The 23924-nt window shown below is 43.9% G+C and overlaps 4 non-coding genes and 1 pseudogene across 4 annotated transcripts; 4 read left to right on the top strand and 1 right to left on the bottom strand.

The window, feature by feature from the left end:
• Window positions 1-6240: 6240 nt before the first annotated feature.
• On the bottom strand, window positions 6241-6428 carry LOC140283332 (U2 spliceosomal RNA). Its single transcript, XR_011910037.1, has one exon. It is a non-coding gene; the product is annotated as a U2 spliceosomal RNA (small nuclear RNA).
• A 3321-nt stretch (window positions 6429-9749) lies between these two features.
• On the top strand, window positions 9750-9940 carry LOC140283315 (U2 spliceosomal RNA). The gene has a single exon (XR_011910022.1). It is a non-coding gene; the product is annotated as a U2 spliceosomal RNA (small nuclear RNA).
• A 411-nt stretch (window positions 9941-10351) lies between these two features.
• On the top strand, window positions 10352-10465 carry LOC140283539 (U5 spliceosomal RNA). Its single transcript, XR_011910136.1, has one exon. It is a non-coding gene; the product is annotated as a U5 spliceosomal RNA (small nuclear RNA).
• A 275-nt stretch (window positions 10466-10740) lies between these two features.
• Window positions 10741-10928, top strand: LOC140283347 (U2 spliceosomal RNA). The gene has a single exon (XR_011910051.1). It is a non-coding gene; the product is annotated as a U2 spliceosomal RNA (small nuclear RNA).
• A 12471-nt stretch (window positions 10929-23399) lies between these two features.
• LOC140283382 (U2 spliceosomal RNA) lies at window positions 23400-23544 on the top strand (annotated as a pseudogene).
• Window positions 23545-23924: the final 380 nt, after the last annotated feature.

Here is a 23924-nt window from a genome sequence, read left to right as displayed (position 1 = left end):
ATGATCTGACATTCACACCTACTTGCAGCCGAACACCTCGGCTTCCGCTTTTGATGGTGTATATTTTGGCATTCGAACCTTTTCTTACCCGCTTTTTACAAATAATGGTCGGACTTTCACACCTTCTTTTAGCCGAACAACTCCGCTCTCGCTATTGATTGTGTAGAGTCGGGTATTTTAACCTTTTCTTACCCGCTTTTTACCAACTATGGTCGGACATTCACACCTTCTTACAGCGGAACACCTCCGCTCCCTCTTTTGATGGTGTATGTTCTGGCATTCGAACCTTTTCTTACCCACTTTTTACAAACTATGCTCGGACATTCACACCTTCTTGCAGTGAAACACCTCCGCTCCCTCTTTTGATTGTGTATGTTCGGGCATTCGAACCTTTTCTTACCCGCCTTTTACAAACTATGGTCGGACATTCAAACCTTCTTGTGGCCGAACACATCCACTTCTTATTTTGATGATGTATAGTTGGGCATTCCCACCTTTTCTTACCCATTTTTCAGTAATTATTGGTGGACATTCAGACCTTCTTGCAGCTGAACACCTCCGCTCCCGCTTTTAATGGTGTATAGTCGGGCTTTCGAGGCTTTTCTTCAACGGTGTTTACAAATTATGGTTGGAAATTCAGACCTTGCAGCCGAACAACTCTGCTTCCTCTTTTGATCATACATTGTCGGGCATTCGCACCTTGTCTTACCCGCGTTTTACAAACCATGGTCGGACTTTCACACCTTCTTGTAGCCGAACAACTCCGCTCCCGCTATTGATTGTGTACAGTCGGGTTTTTTAACCTTTTCTTACCCGCTTTTTACCAACTATGGTCGGACATTCGCAGCATCTTACAGCGGAACACCTCCGCTCCCTCTTTTGATGGTGTATGTTCGGGCATTCGAACTTTTTCTTAGCCACATTTTACAAACTATGGTCGGACATTCAAACCTTCTTGTTGCAGAACACATCAACTTCTTCTTTTGATGATGTATGGTTGGGCATTCGCACCTTTTTTTACCCATTTTTCAGGAATTATGGGTGGACATTCACACCTACTTGCAGTCGAACGGCTCTGCTCCCACTTTTGATTATGTTTGGTTGGATATTCGAACCTTTTCTTAACTGCTTTTTACAAACTTTGGTCGGACGTTCACACCTTCTTGCAGCCGAACACCTCCGCTTCCGCTTTTGATGGTATATATTCGGGCATTCGAACCTTTTCTTACCCGCTTTTTACCATCTATGGTCGGACATTCACACCGTCTTTCAGCGTAACACCTCCGCTCCCTCTTTTGATGGTGTATGTTCAGGCATTCGCACCTTTTCTTACCCGCTTTTTACAAACTATGGTCGGACATTCAAACCTTCTTGTAGCCGAAAACCTCCGCTCCCTCTTTTGATGGTGTATGTTCAGGCATTCGCACCTTTTCTTACCCGCTTTTTACAAACTATGGTCAGACATTCAAACCTCCTTGTAGCCGAAAACCTCCGCTCCCTCTTTTGATCATACTTTGTCGGGCATTCGCACCTTTTCTTACCCGCTTTTTACAAACTATGCTCGGACATTCAAACCTTCTTGTAGCCAAACACATCCACTCCTGCTTTTGTTGATGTATGGTTGGGCATTCGAACCTACTTGTTGCCCGCTTTTCATTAATTATGGGTAGACATTCACACCTTGTCGCAGCCAAACACCTCCGCTCCCTGTTTTGATCATGTATGGTTGGACATTCGCACCTTTTCTCACCCGCTTTTTACCAACTATGGTCGGACATTCACACCTTCTTACAGCGGAACACCTCCGCTCCCTCTTTTGATGGTGTATGTTCTGGCATTCGAACCTTTTCTTACCCACTTTTTACAAAACATGGTCGGACTTTCACACCTTCTTGTAGCCGAACACATTCGCTCCCGCTATTGATTGTGCACAGTCGGGTATTTTAACCTTTTCTTACCCACTTTTTACCAACTACGGTCGGACATTCACACCTTCTTATGGCGGAACACCTCCGCTCCCTCTTTTGATGGTGTATGTTCGGGCATTCGAACCTTTTCTTACCCGCTTTTTACAAACTATGCTCGGACATTCAAACCTTCTAGTAGCCGAACACATCCAGTCCTGCTTTTGATGATGTATGGTTGGGCATTCGCACCTTTTTTTTTACCCATTTTTGAGGAATTATGGGTGGACATTCACACCTTCTTGCAGCTGAACACCTCCTCTTCCACTTATGATCATGTAGGTTGGATATTCGAACATTTTTTTTCATGTTTTCTACCAATTATTGATGGACATTCAGACCTTCTTGCAGCTGAACACCTCCGCTCCCGCTTTTGATGGTGTATAGTCGGGCTTCCGAACCTTTTCTTCCCCGGTTTTTACAAATTATGGTTGGACATTTAGACCTTCTTGCAGCCGAAGACTTCCGTTCCCTCTTTTGATCATATATTTTCCGGCATTCGCACCTTTTCTTACCCGCTTTTTACAAACCATGGTCGGACTTTCACACCTTTTAGTAGCCAAATTACTCCGCTCCCGCTATTGATTGTGTACAGTCGGGTATTTTAACCTTTTCTTACCCGCTTTTTACCAATTATGGTCGGACATTCACACCTTCTTACAGCGGAACACCTCCGCTCCCTGTTTTGATCATTTATGGTCTGGCAATACTACCTTTTCTTACCCATTTTTGAGTAATTATGGCTGGACATTCACAGCTTCTTGCAGCCGAACACCTCTTCTCCCGCTTTTGATGATGAATGGTCCGGCATTCTTACCTTTTCTAACACATTTTTCAGCAATTATTGTCGGTCATTCACACCTTTCTCATCAGCTTTTTGCAAATTATGATCTGACATTCACACCTACTTGCAGCCGAACACCTCGGCTTCCGCTTTTGATGGTGTATATTTTGGCATTCGAACCTTTTCTTACCCGCTTTTTACAAACCATGGTCGGACTTTCACACCTTCTTTTAGCCGAACAACTCCGCTCTCGCTATTGATTGTGTAGAGTCGGGTATTTTAACCTTTTCTTACCCGCTTTTTACCAACTATGGTCGGACATTCACACCTTCTTACAGCGGAACACCTCCGCTCCCTCTTTTGATGGTGTATGTTCTGGCATTCGAACCTTTTCTTACCCACTTTTTACAAACTATGCTCGGACATTCACACCTTCTTGCAGTGAAACACCTCCGCTCCCTCTTTTGATTGTGTATGTTCGGGCATTCGAACCTTTTCTTACCCGCCTTTTACAAACTATGGTCGGACATTCAAACCTTCTTGTGGCCGAACACATCCACTTCTTATTTTGATGATGTATAGTTGGGCATTCCCACCTTTTCTTACCCATTTTTCAGTAATTATTGGTGGACATTCAGACCTTCTTGCAGCTGAACACCTCCGCTCCCGCTTTTAATGGTGTATAGTCGGGCTTTCGAGGCTTTTCTTCAACGGTGTTTACAAATTATGGTTGGAAATTCAGACCTTGCAGCCGAACAACTCTGCTTCCTCTTTTGATCATACAGTGTCGGGCATTCGCACCTTGTCTTACCCGCGTTTTACAAACCATGGTCGGACTTTCACACCTTCTTGTAGCCGAACAACTCCGCTCCCGCTATTGATTGTGTACAGTCGGGTTTTTTAACCTTTTCTTACCCGCTTTTTACCAACTATGGTCGGACATTCGCAGCATCTTACAGCGGAACACCTCCGCTCCCTCTTTTGATGGTGTATGTTCGGGCATTCGAACTTTTTCTTAGCCACATTTTACAAACTATGGTCGGACATTCAAACCTTCTTGTAGCAGAACACATCCACTTCTTCTTTTGATGATGTATGGTTGGGCATTCGCACCTTTTTTTACCCATTTTTCAGGAATTATGGGTGGACATTCACACCTACTTGCAGTCGAACGGCTCTGTTCCCACTTTTGATTATGTTTGGTTGGATATTCGAACCTTTTCTTAACTGCTTTTTACAAACTTTGGTCGGACGTTCACACCTTCTTGCAGCCGAACACCTCCGCTTCCGCTTTTGATGGTATATATTCGGGCATTCGAACCTTTTCTTACCCGCTTTTTACCATCTATGGTCGGACATTCACACCGTCTTTCAGCGTAACACCTCCGCTCCCTCTTTTGATGGTGTATGTTCAGGCATTCGCACCTTTTCTTACCCGCTTTTTACAAACTATGGTCGGACATTCAAACCTTCTTGTAGCCGAAAACCTCCGCTCCCTCTTTTGATGGTGTATGTTCAGGCATTCGCACCTTTTCTTACCCGCTTTTTACAAACTATGGTCAGACATTCAAACCTCCTTGTAGCCGAAAACCTCCGCTCCCTCTTTTGATCATACTTTGTCGGGCATTCGCACCTTTTCTTACCCGCTTTTTACAAACTATGCTCGGACATTCAAACCTTCTTGTAGCCAAACACATCCACTCCTGCTTTTGTTGATGTATGGTTGGGCATTCGAACCTACTTGTTGCCCGCTTTTCATTAATTATGGGTAGACATTCACACCTTGTCGCAGCCAAACACCTCCGCTCCCTGTTTTGATCATGTATGGTTGGACATTCGCACCTTTTCTCACCCGCTTTTTGCAAACTATGGTCGGCCATTCACAGCTTCCTCTCCACCACACTTGTATGGTGGGATATTCACACCCACTTGCATCCGAAGATCTCCGCCCCCCACTTTTGTTGATATTTAGTCGGTCATTCACACCTTACCCGTTTTCTTGCCGCCAAACACCTCTGATCTCGCTTTTGATGATGTAAGATTGGGCATTCAGACCTTGCTTTTCCTGCTTTTCACCAACTATAGATGGACATTCACACCTTCTTGCAGCCGAACACTTCCGCTCCACCTTTTAGGTTTCTATCACACCTTTTTTTTCATCGCATTTTATAGATTATGGTTGGAAATTCTCAACCACTCATCCGAAGACCTCTCCTCCCACTTTTGTTAATATATTTGAACTTTAGTCAGACATTCACACCTACTTGCAGCCGAACACCACCTCTCTAGCTTTTGATGATGTATGGTCCGGTATTCTTACCGTTTCTAACACATTTTTCAGCAATTATGGTAGGACATTCACACCTTCTTGCAACTGAACACCTCCTCTCCCACTTATGATCATGTGCGGATTGATTTTCGAAAATTTTCTTTCATGTTTTCTAGCTATTAATAATGGACATTTAGACCTTCTTGCAGCTTAACACCTCCGCTCCCGCTTTTGATCATACATTGTCAGGCATTCGCACCTTGTCTTAACCGCTTTTTACAAACTTTAGTCGAACAATCACACCTTTTTGCAGCCGAACACAGTTTTTTGCGGCCGAATTTGGGCATTCGAACCTTTTCATACCCACTTTTTACCAACTACGGTCGGACATTCACACCTTCTTATGGCGGAACACCTCCGCTCCCTCTTTTGATGGTGTATGAGCGGGCATTCGAACCTTTTCTTACCCGCTTTTTACAAACTATGCTCGGACATTCAAACCTTCTTGTAGCCGAACACATCCACTCCTGCTTTTGATGATGTATGGTATGGCATTCGAACCTACTTGTTGCCCGCTTTTCATTAATTATGGGTGGACATTCACACCTTGTCGCAGCCAAACACCTCCGCTCCCTGTTTTGATCATGTATGGTTGGACATTCGCACCTTTTCTCACCCGCTTTTTGCAAACTATGGTCGGCCATTCACAGCTTCCTCTCCACCATACTTGTATGGTGGGATATTCACACCCACTTGCATCCGAAGACCTCCGCCCCCACTTTTGTTGATATTTAGTCGGTCATTCGCACCTTACCCGCTTTTGGCAAACTATGGCCTTCTTGCAGCCAAAAACCTCTGATCTCGCTTTTGATGATGTAAGGTTGGGCATTCAGACCTTGCTTCACCTGCTTTTCACCAAATATAGTCGGACATTCACACCTTCTTGCAGCCGAACACTTCCGCTCCATCTTTTAGTTTTCTATGGGGCATTCACAGCTTTATTTTCACCGCATTTTATAAAAACACCACAGGAACACCGTATTGAGGCTTTGTTCTGACCGCTCATTCGGTGTCGCGTTTCTTTCAAGCAATTCTCCTGGTTAGCCCGCACTCGGCTCGCTCCCAGAGCCGTGTTAAAGTCTACTTCGCATTCACTCTCTTTTCTCAGCAGACTAAAAGAAACTTCCATCCTGCACCGCTGTTTGCTTTTTCACAAGAGCAGAGGAGAGCGCACCGTTCCCAGCGGCACTGCAGTACCGGGTCGATGCTTGGAGTGAACGGAGCAAGCTCCTTTTTCAACTCCTATTGATAAAAATCCATTTAATATGTAGTCCTTGCATAGACATATCACATATTAAACTGATAAGTACAGATACTACACTTGATCTTAGCCAAAAGGCCGAGAAGCGATATCTGTCCACTGGTTCACGTCCGAGGGCCCTTCCTGGCACAATGGGCACTTGTAGCGGTGTTCTTTTTATGGCCATAGTGTCACTTTGCACCTCCGCCCACCCGCTGCACTGAGCACTCTTCAGCCCTTTTAAATGGTATAACTTTACACTACCGCACGCTCCAGCGAGCACCATTCAAGCAACAACTTTGCACTCCACCTTCGAACATCGGCACAGTCACAACAAGTAAGGCGACTCTACTCAGAGAAGTCACTCTGCACAGTAACAAGATTTCTTTTGCACAGACAGAAAGGGCTTCATCCGCAAAGGTAAAGCCTGCCAAAAATAGAAATAACTCATTAGTGCTGCTCAACGTTGTACTTTGCAGTAAAGGAAAGAGCAAATCTAAAGATCCAGGAATCCGAGAATAAGCTTACTTCCATGAGTTCTTCACGATTTTGGATTTTGCTATAAAATGAATTCCTTCACTCAAACTAAATTAAAACTGCTAAACCGCTAATCTGTTACATGCAAGGCAGATGTCAAATTCACCGAAATAGGATCTAAGGGTATTTAGCCAATCGAGCTGTAGCAGCTTCGGTAAAAGAGTATAAGTTGAAGAGTTTGTGAATAAAGGTGTGCGCACACATAGTGAGTTGTAGGAAAATAGGCAGGGAGCAATGCCGGCTGGGGTATAGGTTCTTGTATGTTCTCTGACTGTTTGATTTGAATGTGTTGTGTAAGTGTCCTGTTGAATGTTACATGTTTGGGCTTTGACACGCTTCACTGTGGTTATTACCTGTGTGGTGTGTCTTGAAATGTTATATGTTTGGGCTGTGTGACATGCTTAATGCTTTTCAGTAGCAACCCACTTATTCATATATAGCAACTGACAACATAAGAAGTCCGGACATACTTTGATAGTAGTTGTAGAAGTATCCTTATTGATAATAGATAAACTAATTCATAGTGATAGAACAGTAGATGAACAGGTGCCTGCACATGTCTCATGAAAATAAAATGGGTGTATGATTGCTGACGGCAGAGCAATAATGCCAAACTTATGAGTTCTTGTGGCAAACTTGATTCAGTGTCTTGACGTGTATACGCTGTTTTGCTGACTTGTCACAAGAAACAAAGTGTGTTTGATAAGATCCGACCATTTTATTACGGGAGGATCAGTATGTATGGATTCTGATGTGACTGATAAACCCATTCGTATCTTAAGCATAATCTAATACGTGAGACAACGCCCTGGCACACAATCAAAAAAAAAAAAAGAGAGAGCAGTTTTGTGTCCCCACAGTCCATAATGTAGAAAAGAGAGAAAAAAGCCTTTCTGATTTGGCGTGTGTGCTCACAGTACAGAGTGTAGAGAAAAGAGAGAAAAGAAAGCCGTTTTGGTGTCACGGGTGTTGTGACTTACACACACACATTTCTGAATTGAGAAAGGAAATTATTTTAGAGGAAGCACTAGAGTTTAGATCCCACATTTGTTGATAGGCATTCATTTAATTTTTCTTTTAATCAGTTTTAAAGTGAATACTAACTGAGAAATGAAAAAGGTGAAGAGTTTAGAAGCTTGGTTCAAGAGCAAAACTTGGTTTATGATCAGCTGAGTCTCTAAACAGAACAGCAAAGGGCTTCATCGAACATTTAAAAAAGATTCAGATTGTTAGAATATCCAGAATTTATAGGAATGGTGGTGATTACTCTTATTTTCTAGAATGGAAATAACTGCACCATTTCTGTTTTATGAATTTAAGGGGCTAAAAAGTTTTGTTCTCGTTTTTCTATGATTAACCGAATGTATGTGAGAGTCCAAACAGACAGAAGGGTTACGGCCGAGCGCTGGACCTTCCAAAAAAGATGAGACAGGCTGGACCCGTGCCATACTAGTTAAGACCTGCCTGTGGATAACAGGTTCTTTAAACTCTCACAAACTCACACACGTTCGCACACATACACCCATACACACACACATTCTTGAACTTGCTGCAAGATTAAACCTTTGCATTAACTGACTCCAGCAACTCTGAGTCTCATTGAAAGACTTTTCTCAACAATTGGGTCCTCAAACCAGATCTCAACGTTTTTTCCGCTTTCCAGGGTCGGAGCTGAAACCGTGCACGGGGGAGTCCAGTACTCCTAATGAAAGACCCCCTGCTGAATTGCGGTAATTAGGGGCCAGTGTCCACTGAAAGGGGGAAAAAGGGACGAGATCATACTTTTGAATCAATGGCCAGAAGCCATTGGCAGTGCAGGCATCAACAATAATGGTGTTATTTCACCCATTAACACTTAAGGTACCTCATGCAGTGGCTGTGATATGGTTACTTAACAAAATATCTTTACCAGACATCTCTCCTACATAACAGTTCTTCTTTCACAGCCACACCTTGTTGTCGAGAGATGTGCTACACTTAATCCATCCACACTGCTACCTACCCCACAGATGGAAAGCCTCATGATTGCATGTCAGAAATAACCATCAGTGTTTTACCCAGGCCAGACTTAACTGATATACGTTATGAAAATGCAGAAATAACTATATTTATTCAACAGGTCAAGAAAAAAACCCTGATGCACAAATGCTACAGGATTTGCAGTAGTAACAGAAACTGAAGTTTTCTTAAAACAACCACTACCAAAAAATTACTCTGTTCAAGCAGTCGAATTGGTAGCTTTAACTGAAGCTTGTAAATTAAATAACAAAAAGGTTGTTAACGTTTACACTGACAGTCAGTATGCCTTCTCAACTGTACATGTGTTAACACAGCATTGGAAAAACAGGTATGTTGACATCCACAGCTAAATGTATAAACTACAAATATTTTAGCATTATTAGATGTTATTCAATTGCCATCTACAATAGACTCGTATGAATGACCGGAAGGAAAACCATACTGCCAAAGAATTTGTTTAAATATGCTGCAGTATTGAGCCACGGACCATGTCATGTCTCAACGGGAGGGATGTAAGCAATAATGAACAAGGTTTTTACAGCATATGGTTTTACTAATTATTGAAATTTTTTTTTTAGAATAAATAAATGAATAACGTTTTGTCTAGCAGGTCAAATATGTGCAAAATACATTCCACAGGGCAATCTAAGACCAAAACGAAGATAATTCCCTAAGCCAGTGTATCTTTTTCAACATATATGTCGTTTCATTATTTCATTATTGTGTAGATTTCATTGAAATAAATTAATGTTAAGGGAAACGATTCTGCTCAGTGACAACAGAGGTTTTTAGCAAATGGTCTGAAATATTTCCATGTGCACAAGCAGATGCACATTGTGCCAGGAAGGGCCTTCGGACGTGAACCAGTGGACAGTTATCGCTTCTCGGCCTTTTGGCTAAGATCAAGTGTAGTATCTGTTCTTATCAGTTTAATGTCTGATATGTCCTCTATGCGAGGACTACATATTAAATGGATTTGTATCAATAGGAGTTGAAAAAGGAGCTTGCTCCGTTCACTCCAAGCATCGACCCAGTACTGCAGTGCCGCTGGGAACGGTGCGCTCTCCTCTGCTCTTGTGAAAAAGCAAACAGCGGTGCAGGATGGAAGTTTCAGGGAGCCCAAGATGAAACTTTCTTTTAATCTGCTGAGAAAAGAGAGTGAATGCGAAGCAGACTTTAACACGGCTCTGGGATCGAGCCGTGTGCGGGCTAACCGGGAGAATTGCTTGAAAGAAATGCGACACCGAATGAGCGGTCAGAACAAAGCCTCAATACGGTGTTCCCGTGTTGTTTGTGGCTGCCTTGTCTTTTGCACAGAGTAAAAGAAAAGGCAGCCATCGAATAGGGCCCGATTGTTCCTACTTGGTCAGCCGAGGAGAAAGGGGGGGGAGCAAGTGTCTCAACCAAGCAAAGCTCACCATGGGGAAGGTGGCTATGCCAACTAGCCTGATGCCCTGCTCCCGCAGTGATGGATAATTGTACTCTGGTTTCTCTTCATAACGTACAAGTCCTTCGCCTTTTACTAAAGACTTCTGTGGAGAGCAGCACTAATGAATTGTTTCTATTTTTGGCAGGCTTTACCTTTGGGGGTGAAGCCCTTTCTGTCTGTGCAAAAGAAATCTTGTTACTGTGCAGAGTGACTTCTCTGAGTAGAGTCGCCTTACTTGTTGCGACTGTGCCGATGTTGCTTGAATGGTGCTCGCTGGAGCGTGCGGTAGTGTAAAAGTATACCATTTAAAAGGGTTGAAGAGTGCTCAATGCAGCGGGTGGGTGGAGGTGCAAAGTGACACTATGGCCATAAAAAGAACACCGCTACAAGTGCGCATTGTGCCAGGAAGGGCCCTCGGACGTGAACCAGTGGGCAGATATCGCTTCTCGGCCTTTTGGCTAAGATCAAGTGTAGTATCTGTACTTATCAGTTTAATATGTGATATGTCTATGCAAGGACTACATATTAAATGGATTTGTATCAATAGGAGTTGAAAAAGGAGCTTGCTCCGTTCACTCCAAGCATCGACCCGGTACTGCAGTGCCGCTGGGAACGGTGCGCTCTCCTCTGCTCTTGTGAAAAAGCAAACAGCGGTGCAGGGTGGAAGTTTCTTTTAGTCTGCTGAGAAAAGAGAGTGAATGCGAAGTAGACTTTAACACGGCTCTGGGAGCGAGCCGAGTGCGGGCTAACCAGGAGAATTGCTTGAAAGAAACACGACACCGAATGAGCGGTCAGAACAAAGCCTCAATACGGTGTTCCTGTGGTGTTTTTATAAAATGCAGTGAAAAAAAAGGTGTGAATGCCCCATAGAAAACTAAAAGGTGGAGCGGAAGTGTTCGGCTGCAAGAAGGTGTGAATGTCCGACTATATTTGGTGAAAAGCAGGTGAAGCAAGGTTTGAATGCCCAACCTTACATCATCAAAAGCGAGATCAGAGGTTTTTGGCTGCAAGAAGGCCATAGTTTGCCAAAAGCGGGTTAGGTGCGAATGACCGACTAAATATCAACAAAAGTGGGGGCGGAGGACTTCGGATGCAAGTGGGTGTGAATATCCCACCATACAAGTATGGTGGAGAGGAAGCTGTGAATGGCCGACCATAGTTTGCAAAAAGCGGGTGAGAAAAGGTGCGAATGTCCAACCATACATGATCAAAACAGGGAGCGGAGGTGTTTGGCTGCGACAAGGTGTGAATGTCCACCCATAATTAATGAAAAGCGGGCAACAAGTAGGTTCGAATAACCAACCATACATCATCAAAAGCAGGAGTGGATGTGTTCGGCTACAAGAAGGTTTGAATGTCCGAGCATAGTTTGTAAAAAACGGGTAAGAAAAGGTTCGAATGCCCGAACATACACCATCAAAAGAGGGAGCGAAGGTGTTCCGCTGTAAGACGGTGTGAAGACAAGGTGCAAATGCCTGACAATGTATGATCAAAAGAGGGAGCGGAGGTGTTCAGCTGCAAGAAGGTCTAAATGTCCATTATTAATTGCTAGAAAACATGAAAGAAAATTTTCGAAAATCAATCCGCACATGATCATAAGTGGGAGAGGAGGTGTTCAGCTGCAAGAAGGTGTGAATGTCCACCCATAATTCCTCAAAAATGGGTAAAAAAAAAGGTGCGAATGCCCAACCATACATCATCAAAAGCAGGACTGGATGTGTTCGGCTACAAGAAGGTTTGAATGTCCAAGCATAGTTTGTAAAAAGCGGGTAAGAAAAGATTCGAATGCCCGAACATACACCATCAAAAGAGGGAGCGGAGGTGTTCCGCCATAAGAAGGTGTGAATGTCCGCCCGTAGTTTGTAAAAAGTGGGTAAGAAAAGGTTAAAATACCCGACTGTGCACAATCAATAGCGGGAGCGAATGTGTTCGGCTACAAGAAGGTGTGAAAGTCCGACCATGTTTTGTAAATAGCGGGTAAGAAAAGGTGCGAATGCCCGACAATGTATGATCAAAAGAGGGAGCGGAGGTTTTCGGCTAAAAGAAGGTCTGAATGTCCAACCATAATTTGTAAAAACCGGGGAAGAAAAGGCTCAAAAGCCCGACTATACACCATCAAAAGCGGGAGCAGAGGTGTTCAGCTGCAAGAAGGTCTCAATGTCCATCAATAATTGCTAGAAAACATGAAAGAAAATTTTCGAATATCAAACCGCACATGATCATATGCGGGAGAGGAGGTGTTCAGCTGCAAGATGGTGTGAATGTCCACCCATAATTCCTGAAAAATGGGTAAAAAAAGGTGCGGATGCCCAACCATACAACATCAAAAGCAGGTGTGAATGTCAGATCGTAATTTGCAAAAACCTGATGAGAAATGGTGAGAATGCCCGACTATACACCATCAAATGCGGGAGCGGAGGTGTTCGGCTGTGAGTAGGTGTGAATGTCCGACCATACTTGCTGAAAAATATGACAAAGCAGTTTGAACTTGGTTTGAGTGAAGGAATTCATTGTATATCAAAATCCGGAATTGTGTAGAACTCGTGATAAGAAGCTTATTCTCGGATTCCTGAAAAAAATTAGTGTTGTTCTTTCCTATCCTGCAAAGTACTACGTTCTTTTTTTGTTTAAAGCTATTTAGACATGGATAAATATGTCCAGTCGTATCTTAAGCATAATCTAATATGTGAGACAACGCCCTGGCACACAATCAAAAAAAAAAAAAGAGAGAGCGGTTTTGTGTCCCCACAGTCCATAATGTAGAAAAGAGAGAAAAAAGCCTTTCTGATTTGTTGTGTGTGCTCACAGTGCAGAGTGTAGAGAAAAGAGAGAAAAGAAAGCCGTTTTGGTGTCACGGGTGTTGTGACTTACACACACACATTTCTGAATTGAGAAAGGAAATTATTTTAGAGGAAGCACTAGAGTTTAGATCCCACATTTGTTGATAGGCATTCATTTAATTTTTCTTTTAATCAGTTTTAAAGTGAATACTAACTGAGAAATGAAAAAGGTGAAGAGTTTAGAAGCTTGGTTCAAGAGCAAAACTTGGTTTATGATCAGCTGAGTCTCTAAACAGAACAGCAAAGGGCTTCATCGAACATTTAAAAAAGATTCAGATTGTTAGAATATCCAGAATTTATAGGAATTGTGGTGATTACTCTTATTTTCTAGAATGGAAATAACTGCACCATGTCTGTTTTATGAATTTAAGGGGCTAAAAAGTTTTGTTCTCGTTTTTCTATGATTAACCGAATGTATGTGAGAGTCCAAACAGACAGAAGGGTTACGGCCGAGCGCTGGACCTTCCAAAAAAGATGAGACAGGCTGGACCCGTGCCATACTAGTTAAGACCTGCCTGTGGATAACAGGTTCTTTAAACTCTCACACACACAAACTCACACACGTTCGCACACATACACCCATACACACACACATTCTTGAACTTGCTGCAAGATTAAACCTTTGCATTAACTGACTCCAGCAACTCTGAGTCTCATTGAGAGACTTTTCTCAACAATTGGGTCCTCAAACCAGATCTCAACGTTTTTTCCGCTGTCCAGGGTCGGAGCTGAAACCGTGCACGGGGGAGTCCAGTACTCCTAATGAAAGACCCCCTGCTGAATTGCGGTAATTAGGGGCCAGTGTCCACTGAAAGGGGGAAAAAGGGACGAGATCGTACTTTTGAATCAATGGCCAGAAGCCATTGGCAGTGCAGGCATCAACAATAATGGTGTTATTTCACCCATTAACACTTAAGGTACCTCATGCAGTGGCTGTGATATGGTTACTTAACAAAATATCTTTACCAGACATCTCTCCTACATAACAGTTCTTCTTTCACAGCCACACCTTGTTGTCGAGAGATGTGCTACACTTAATCCATCCACACTGCTACCTACCCCACAGATGGAAAGCCTCATGATTGCATGTCAGAAATAACCATCAGTGTTTTACCCAGGCCAGACTTAACTGATATACGTTATGAAAATGCAGAAATAACTATATCTATTCAACAGATCAAGGAAAAAAACCCTGATGGCACAAATGCTACAGGATTTGCAGTAGTAACAGAAACTGAAGTTTTCTTGAAACAACCACTACCAAAAAATTACTCTGTTCAAGCAGTCGAATTGGTAGCTTTAACTGAAGCTTGTAAATTAAATAACAAAAAGGTTGTTAACGTTTACACTGACAGTCAGTATGCCTTCTCAATTGTACATGTGTTAACACTGCATTGGAAAAACAGGTATGTTGACATCCACAGCTAAATGTATAAACTACAAATATTTTAGCATTATTAGATGTTATTCAATTGCCATCTACAATAGACTCGTATGAATGACCGGAAGGAAAACCATACTGCCAAAGAATCTGTTTAAATATGCTGCAGTATTGAGCCACGGACCATGTCATGTCTCAACAGGAGGGATGGAAGCAATAATGAACCAGGTTTTTACAGCATATGGTTTTACTAATTATTAAAAAAAATTTTTTAGAATAAATAAATGAATAAAGTTTTGTCTAGCAGGTCAAATATGTGCAAAATACATTCCACAGGGCAATCTAAGACCAAAACGAAGATAATTCCCTAAGCCAGTGTATCTTTTTCAACATATTTGTTTGGATTTCATTATTTCATTATTTTGTAGATTTCATTGAACTAAATTAATGTTAAGGGAAACGATTCTGCTCAGTGACAACAGAGGTTTTTACCAAATGGTCTGAAATATTTCCATGTGCACAAGCAGATGCACTCTCAGTAGCAAAATCACGCGTAAAATAACTCATTTCTAGATTTGAAATTCCTGAAAAGATCTTCAGTGATAATTTGACACACTTTGTAAACAATGTCATCTCACTGATGGCAAAGAACTTAAAATAGACCTTAGAAACCACTGTGATATAGAAGGTTTCGCTAACACATTGGAATTGTTTTACTATTTACATATGCATGTGCAGTGAAGAATTGCTTGCTGCTGATAAATGCAAAGAAGAACAGCTTACACATAAATGCTCACATATAGGCTGCTGAATGCAATGAAGACCTGCTTATCCAGTAAAGTTCAATGTCAATGTGTAATATTCAATTAGGATTTGCAAAACAGTGAAGTTAAACAATGAATGGGTCCATAGTCGGTATGAGAAGACTACAGGAATATTTACCTGGGTGTACGTTCAAACAGAGATGAGAAAATTGCGATAAATTATTGTTTGTTTGTATGTTAGTATGTATATGAATGTTATGTGTATAAACTGTGTTGAGTTGTAGTTACTCAGTAGTGTCTCAGTGAAACAACCGACGGGGGAAGCCTTGCGGTGACAACAAAAGCAGTGTTTTACTGATCAGTCAAGTTGCTCCAGTGTACTCCATACAAACTGGTTGGCTACTGAAGGGATAGAAAATGGGGAATACTTGTTTTAAAGCAAACAAGGAATTAGATGGGAAAAATACATGTTTTAACGGGACCCAGACAATATTAAATACTCAGACAGATGGGAGAAGAAGTGTAGTTTTGTAGGAAATCACAAAATTATTACATAAAATTAGTGAAATCAATTGAAGAATGCCTTTCTGAAGAGCTGTTTACCACAGATGAGCAGCTTTGCGACCAAGCACATTGTAGATCGCTTTACTGCCAAAATGATCTGGTTTAATGGATTGGTTTAGACATGCATAACAGCATTTTAAGAACAAAGAGAGAAACAAAAAGGGACAACGCTTCATGGTGGAAGGTGATGTATAAATAACTGTGTATATGATGAAGGAGAGACCATTTGAGCAGCACAGCCATTTCGCAGCACAGGGACATCAGTCCAAGTTAAAGGATCTCACACGTGGTATCACCTGTCACACTGTGTCAAGGCATCAAAAGAAGAAAAAATCACCAAACTCAAGGACAAAGAGACGAAGACTCCGGTGAACGAAGAGAGAGGACTTACAAACCAGAAATACAAAAGGATGCTTGATATCAAGATCCAGAAGAAGAGGCTAACAATGCCACGAACACTTACGATGCTGGGAATGATGCCAGCAATGAACAGAGAAGAAGATTCAGTGTCATCAATCTGCAACACGTGCCTCTAATGAGGGGGTGAATATAGAATCCTCAACGATTACAACGTCTCTGGGAACTGTGACAACAACAAGGTTTAAACCATTTTGATATATATTGTAACCTATTGGCTAAGGAATAGTGCTGAAAATGAGGTAAATCTAATCCACCACTGTCCTTGGTCTTCTGTAGGGTTTTTAAACTAATACGTGGTGGTTTGTTTTTCCACAGAAATTTGGAGATGCATGAATCTAGTGACTTAAACCAAGTAGCAGATGGTTTTATGGGGATCATTGAGAACAAATAGTTAACTTTTGGTAGTATCATCATTTTAATGGTTGTAACTCTCCCCATAAGTGATATAGGTAAGGACTTCCAACGAGAGAGATCGTCCTCTACTCTCTTTAATAATTGCACATAATTTAGCTTTGTTAGCTCTGAGAGCCTGGAGGAAATGTTTATGCCTAAATATCTAATATTTCCTGACTGTAAAGTGATCGCAGGTATATTCTGGACCCTACAGTTAATGGGCAGAACTGTGGTCTTAGACCAGTTGATAGAGTAGTCAGAAAGTGCCGAGAATTTATTTATGAGTGTGATCGTGTGAGTGAGAGACGTCTCTGAGTTCTGAAGGAAAAATAATACATCATCAGCATAAACACTTATTTTATGCTCAATATTTTGGGGTTGGATGCCTTTAATATTTCTATCTTGTCTGATAGCAGCTGCTAAAGGTTTGATGAAAAAGCAAAAAGTGAGGGAGAAAGTGAGCAACCCTGTCTTGTACCTCTCTGCAGACTGAAGCTTGGAGAAGTTTGATCATTTGTCCTGACACTTGCATTTGGGGAGCTATATAATATCCTTATCCAGTTGATGAAGTGTGACCCAAACCCGAATTTGTTTTATGCTGCGAATAAAAATTTCCAGTTCACTCCATTAAATGCTTTTTATGCATCTAGAGAGTCGATTGTGGTTTCCAAGTTGTTGATGGTAGAATAGTCTATGAGATTAATGATCCGGTTTGTGAACGAACTGTTGTGCCTACTGCTCTTCAGCCTGTCAAATGAAACGTAGAATTTAAAACGTGACAAATGAACGAAGACCCAAGGAGTTGAGTCGTAAACTAATCAATACTGTTTCCTGTGCGAGGACCCGTCAGTCGAGGAGTTGAGTCATGAACGAATCAATACTGTTTCCTGTCCTGCTGACTGAGCTTATGAAGCTGCCGCCTGCCATGTGGTGAGGAAGGGTACTGCATGAAAATGAACGAATCACTCACTGAGACAACTCGTTACTCCCGAGTCATATAAAAAATTTGTTCATATCGAACGAATCGCTCACGAACGACACATCACTATCTATTTGACGAGTTATGCATGAATTCGGATTTTGCAATAAAATTAATTCCTTCTCTCAAACCAAGTTCAAACTGCTTTGTCCTTCATATTTATCTACTTCTAATCTAGTTTCAACAATAAACAACCCCACATCATATTTGCTCTTCGCCCAAAGATCATTGGGCACTTCAGCCAACATGGGTATCGAAGACAAATCTTTTTCAGATTAAAAACATGCTTCAAAATGTGATTCTGTGGTAGGAATTAATTCCACAGTTCTTTGACAATGCATTGTACTCAAAAATGTTTTTTTGTATGCTGACAATCGTTCAGAAAACATCAAATTTGGATCAGCAGGTGAAACGGTCCAATCCGTTTCTTTCTGACATGTAGCAACAAACTCTCCCACACCTTGTCAATGCCAGTGTTTAGGTTTGGCCAAGGAAATTTGAGGGTGAGTACCACAAACATTAAAAAAATCGAATTGCTCTGGAGTGAGCGACACAGCCAATAAAGTAGGCGCACATATTTTTTCACTTCTTCTCATAGTCATTGTCAGGCCCCAAAGAAATGTGTGATGTGCAGTGCAAATCAGCATGTTGCATGAAATCAGAAAGGGGTGAAACTAACGCTTTTGCTTCTTCCACTAGTTGTTGTGAAAAAGGAGAGCTGGGAAGTTTCCACTCATAAGCATATGTAAGTGCAGATGAATCAAACTGCACTGCTGTGAAAACTTTGTCAGGCTGTAACATAACGTTAACACCCTCTGGTGTAGAAGTTAAAATAATGCCTAATTTACACATGAGATCACAGCCCATCAGGTTAATGGGACACAACTCTGATAACAAAAATGAGTGTTTGAAGGAGAGCCCATCGGGAGTGACACACGCAATGGGCGATGTCATTTTCTCCTTCACAACCTGGCCTGATGCAGACATAGAGTAAACGTGGTTTCCACTTAACTTTGGAGGACAATCAAACTGCCCTGACGTCACTACTGATGAACATAAGTTCCTATATTCTGAGAGAAATATCTTTGCTCTAGGACGGAAATAGCATGCAAAACTTTACTACGTGAATCACAGTCGGCAAGCGTTTCTTCACTACACAGAGCAGGAAAAATGTGTGAGTGTGTTTGTGCTATCACCCATTAGTGGAGGCTCCGCTGCCGCGTGACGTCCAGAACCTGCCTCCCACCCTCAGTCAGCCTTTTGCCCAATTTCATCACTTTTCAGCTGTGGACAGTCCTTCTTCCAGTGTCCAGTCTGGCCACAGTAAAAACAAATATTCGGATCATAGCTCTGGCGTGGCCCATTTCGACCTCCTCTCCCACACGTCCACGTCTTCGACTTCGGCCTCGTCCTCTGTTTACACCAACTGCGTAATACATGGTCATGGCTGCCAAATGCAGCTCCTTTTCACACTTGTCCTATATCTTACGCGTCTCAACTTGGTTCTGAGCATGGCGAGCATATCGGCGAACGTCAGCCAAACGAGGACCCTCACACCATCCCACGTAAATGTTCTTTACTTCAGTGGCGACATCTGGCATGAGGCCTTTAATTATTGCATTGCATGCAATACTCTCCCATGGTCCTGATTCATTACCCAAATCCGTTGGTCTCTGATGACCGCTGTGCTTGCTGACTTCCTCAAGGAAAATCATCAGTCCCTTCACCGGGTTTCTGTTTGCAGGTGTAAATGTGGGACATATTGATTTTGATGGCTTGACACAGTCTTTGGATGGCTGCTTCATATTGAGCGTTATCATTGGAGGCCGCGATCACCCTTGCGGAGGACCATCTGGCTGTTTTTTTCCAGGGCCGGACACCGGAGGCTCGGCCAGCATCGTTGGGCCGGCCAACACCAGCGCCCCGGAGGAGGCTGTCAACAGCTGTCTCTCAGCTGGCAACAGCACGACCGTCTCCCCTTCCCCGCACTAACCTTTCCTGCCCTCTCTTTCCACCCCAGGTTCCAGCCGCTACAAATCCTGCTCCCGACCCACAGAGGGTCCCTCAGGTGGCGGGGCAGGAGTGTTGGAGGTGCGGGTAGCCCGGTCATTTACGCCGCGAGTGCCCGCTCATGGAGGTCGGACAGGTGATTCGTGTTTTTGACCCTCCAGTGCCCAGGAGGGACGTACAGCGTTCCGGTAAGGATTCAGGGGGGTACACATCATGTAATGGTGGACTCGGGCTGCACACAGTATAGTTCACCAGAAACTGATTCGACCTGGGGCTTTGATAGAGGCAGAATGGGTGGATATTAGGTGTGTGCATGGGGATATTCACAGAAACCCCGTGGTCCCGGTTTAAATTCGCTGTAAGGGGAAAAAGCATAGTGTGAAGGCCGCGGTTAGCTCCTGCCTGGCGCACCCCCTGATTTTGGGAACCCATTGGCCCGGGTTTGATAGATTAGTGGGGCAGTGTGTGGGGGTGCGCTCACGACCGTCAGGGTCATGGGATATGTGTGCTGTCCTCAGCGATGATGCGAGGTTGTCCGACACTGCAGATGGGGAGGGGGAGCCGACGGTACCTTCACAGGAGGCTCCGTCGGTTCCCGTGTTCGACTCCATGGAAGATTGTCCACTCGAGCAGTCTCGTGATGATACTCTACGCTATGCCTTGGATCAGGTGATAAAAATTGATGGTCATATGGTGCGCCCTGACGCAGTGCTAACATATCCGCATTTTTCATTGTGCAGGGACAGAGTGTACAGAGTGAGTCGTGACACTCAGACAGAGGAAATCATAACACAGCTGTTGGTGCCGAAAAGCTGTCGGGAAATCGTTTTCCAGGCGGCTCATTATAACCCGATGGCGGGGCATATGGGGTATGAAAAAACAATGAATCGTATAATGGCCCGGTTCTATTGGCCAGGCATTCGGGCAGACCTGCGCCGCTGGTGCGCGTCCTGCTCCGAATGCCAGTTGGTTAACCAACAGGCCGTCCCGAAAGCACTTTGCGCCCATTGCCGCTGATTAAGGTCCCATTTGAGCGTATTGGGATGGACCTCATCGGGCCCTTTCATCGGAGCGCACGTTGATATCGCTTTGTGTTAGTTCTGGTGGATTATGCAACACGATATCCAGAAGCAGTGCCGTTGCGCACCATCTCTGCAAAGAGTGTAGCGCAGGCACTGTTTCAAGTTATCTCCCGAGTCGGGATCCCGAAAGAGATCCTGACTGATCAAGGCACCTCTCACCGTCCCAGAGAGCAGACATAGCCCAGTTGCAGCAGCATTACGCTGATGTGTTCTCCCCCCTGCCAGGACGCACAAGCCTTATTCAACACCATGTTGAGACACACCCGGGCGTGACAGTGCGTTCACGTTCCTATCGGTTACCTGAGCACAAGAGAAAAGTGGTTCAGGCAGAATTGGAAGCTATGCTGGAGATGGGTGTAATTGAGGAGTCTAACAGCGCCTGGGGTAGTCCCATCGTTCTTGTAGTCAAGACGGATGGGTCTATCCGGTTCTGTGTGGACTATCGCAAGGTGAATGATGTGTCACGATTTGATGCCTATCCTATACCCCGGGTTGACGAGCTCCTGGATCGCCTGGGCACTGCTCGTTTTTTTACGACACTGGATTTGACCAAGGGCTACTGGCAGATCCCCTTGTCTCCAGAGTCTAAGGAAAAAACGGCCTTCTCCACTCCGTACGGGTTGTACCAATTTGTCACACTTCCGTTGGGGTTGTTCGGGGCCCAAGCCACATTTCAACGCCTTATGGATCGGGTCCTGCGGCCGCATGCTGCGTATGCTGCCGCTTACCTGGATGACGTCATCATACATAGCAACAGCTGGGCGGAGCATGTTCAGAAGGTGGTGGCAGTGCTGGAGTCACTGCGGCAGGCGGGGCTCAAGGCCAACCCAAAGAAGTGTGCAGTTGGACGGAGGGAGGTACGGTATCTGGGGTACCACTTGGGTGGCGGACAGGTGCGTCCACAGGTAGACAAGACAGCAGCGATTGCAGCCTGCCCAAAACCTAAGACCAAAAAAGAGGTGAGGCGGTTTTTGGGGCTGGCCGGATATTACCGGCGATTTATTCCCAACTTTGCGGAGCTGACCAGCCCCTTGACCGACCTTACCCGAAAAGGTGCCCCTGATCCGGTCCGGTGGACGGAGCAGTGCCAGGCGTCACTTGAGAGGGTAAAGCAGACCCTCTGTGGGGAGCCTCTTCTCCACACACCTAACTCCTCTCTCCCATTTGTCCTGCAGACTGATGCATCGGGAAGGGGGTTGGGGGCTGTTCTGTCCCAGCAGGTGCGGGGCGTTGACCACCCAGTGCTTTACATCAGCCGGAAACTATCCGAGAGGGAGACCAGATACAACACGGTGGAGAGGGAGTGCCTTGCCATCTGGTGGGTGGTCGGTGCTCTGCGGTATTACTTGCTGGGGCGCCCATTCACCCTCTGCTCGGACCAGTGGCTCCACCGAATGAAAAATGTCAATGCACGGATCACCCGCTGGTATCTGGCACTACAGCCTTTTAAATTCAAAGTGGTCCATAGGCCAGGGGCACAGATGGCGGTGGCCAACTTCCTTTCCAGCTCGCATGGCGAGGTAGGGGGGGAGTAGGTTAGGCCGGGCCGCTCCCCGGCCAAGGTCAGGCGGTGGAGGTATGTGGAGGGGGCGTGGTGCATCAGCTGCAGGAGAGAGCTGTGGAGAGAGCTCTGGGGAGCAGGACTAGGTGAGTGATTAGTACACCGGCAGTCACTTGTCTAATCACTCTCCTCTTTTAAAAACTCAGAGCTGGAAGGAGGATTGAAGTGGAGTGGGCAGCACGAACCGGGAGGGAAGGCCTGCGAACGACTCCAAATTCATGAAAAAGGGTTAAATAAACTATACGTTGAACCGTCCGCTTTCTCTGAGTCTCTCTGAAAGAATCCGCAGTGGCAAAATGTGCAATTATTAAAGACAGTAGAGGACGATCAGTAGAGGACGATCTCTCTCGTTGGAAGTCCTTACCTATATCACTTATGGGGAGAGTTACAACCATTAAAATGATGATACTACCAAAAGTTAACTATTTGTTCTCAATGATCCCCATAAAACCACCTGCTACTTGGTTTAAGTCACTAGATTCATGCATCTCCAAATTTCTGTGGAAAAACAAACCACCACGTATTAGTTTAAAAACCCTACAGAAGACCAAGGACAGTGGTGGATTAGATTTACCTAATTTTCAGCACTATTCCTTAGCCAATAGGTTACGGTATATATCAAAATGGTTTAAACCTAGCCCAATAGATGAACCATGGATAAATATAGAACAAGCATTGTGTGATAATCTGGAAATCTCTGACCTGCCACTTATTAGTCAAAACGTAAAAAATCACAAATGTTTCAAAAGCATTAACATCAGCACCTCTCTGACAGCCTGGTGGGACATTCTTAAAATAACAAAGTCTTCACTTGTCCCGTGTAAGCTTACACCCATCTGGAACAATCCTGACATCCTGAAAAATAAAAAAATGCTAAACTTTACTCTGTGGAAGATCAAAGGAATCAAACATCTGGAACATATAATCTAAAATGGACATTTTATTTAATTTGATGAGCTCATATCACCATTTAAAATGGCTGAAGAGTGCTCAGTGCAGCGGGTGGGCGGAGGTGCAAAGTGACACTATGGCCATAAAAAGAACACCGCTACAAGTGCGCATTGTGCCAGGAAGGGCCCTCGGACGTGAACCAGTGGACAGTTATCGCTTCTCGGCCTTTTGGCTAAGATCAAGTGTAGTATCTGTTCTTATCTGTTTAATGTCTGATATGTCCTCTATGCGAGGACTACATATTAAATGGATTTTTATTAATAGGAGTTGAAAAAGGATAAGTGCGAATGACCGACTAAATATCAACAAAAGTGGGGGCGGAGGTCTTCGGATGCAAGTGGGTGTGAATATCCCACCATACAAGTATGGTGGAGAGGAAGCTGTGAATGGCCGACCATAGTTTGTAAAAAGCGGGTGAGAAAAGGTGCGAATGTCGGACCATACATGATCAAAACAGGGAGCGGAGGTGTTTGGCTGCGACAAGGTGTGAATGTCCACCCATAATTAATGAAAAGCGGGCAACAAGTAGGTTCGAATGCCCAACCATACATCAACAAAAGCAGGAGTGGATGTGTTCGGCTACAAGAAGGTTTTAATGTCCGAGCATAGTTTGTAAAAAGCGGGTAAGAAAAGGTGCGAATGCCCGACAATGTATGATCAAAAGAGGGAGTGGAGGT

The sequence above is a fragment of the Leuresthes tenuis genome, unplaced genomic scaffold (genome assembly GCF_036924035.1).
Source record: "Leuresthes tenuis unplaced genomic scaffold, fLeuTen1.0.hap1 SCAF_23, whole genome shotgun sequence".
NCBI classification, from domain to species: Eukaryota; Metazoa; Chordata; class Actinopteri; order Atheriniformes; family Atherinopsidae; genus Leuresthes; species Leuresthes tenuis.
This window is presented reverse-complemented; position numbering and strand designations above follow the sequence as displayed.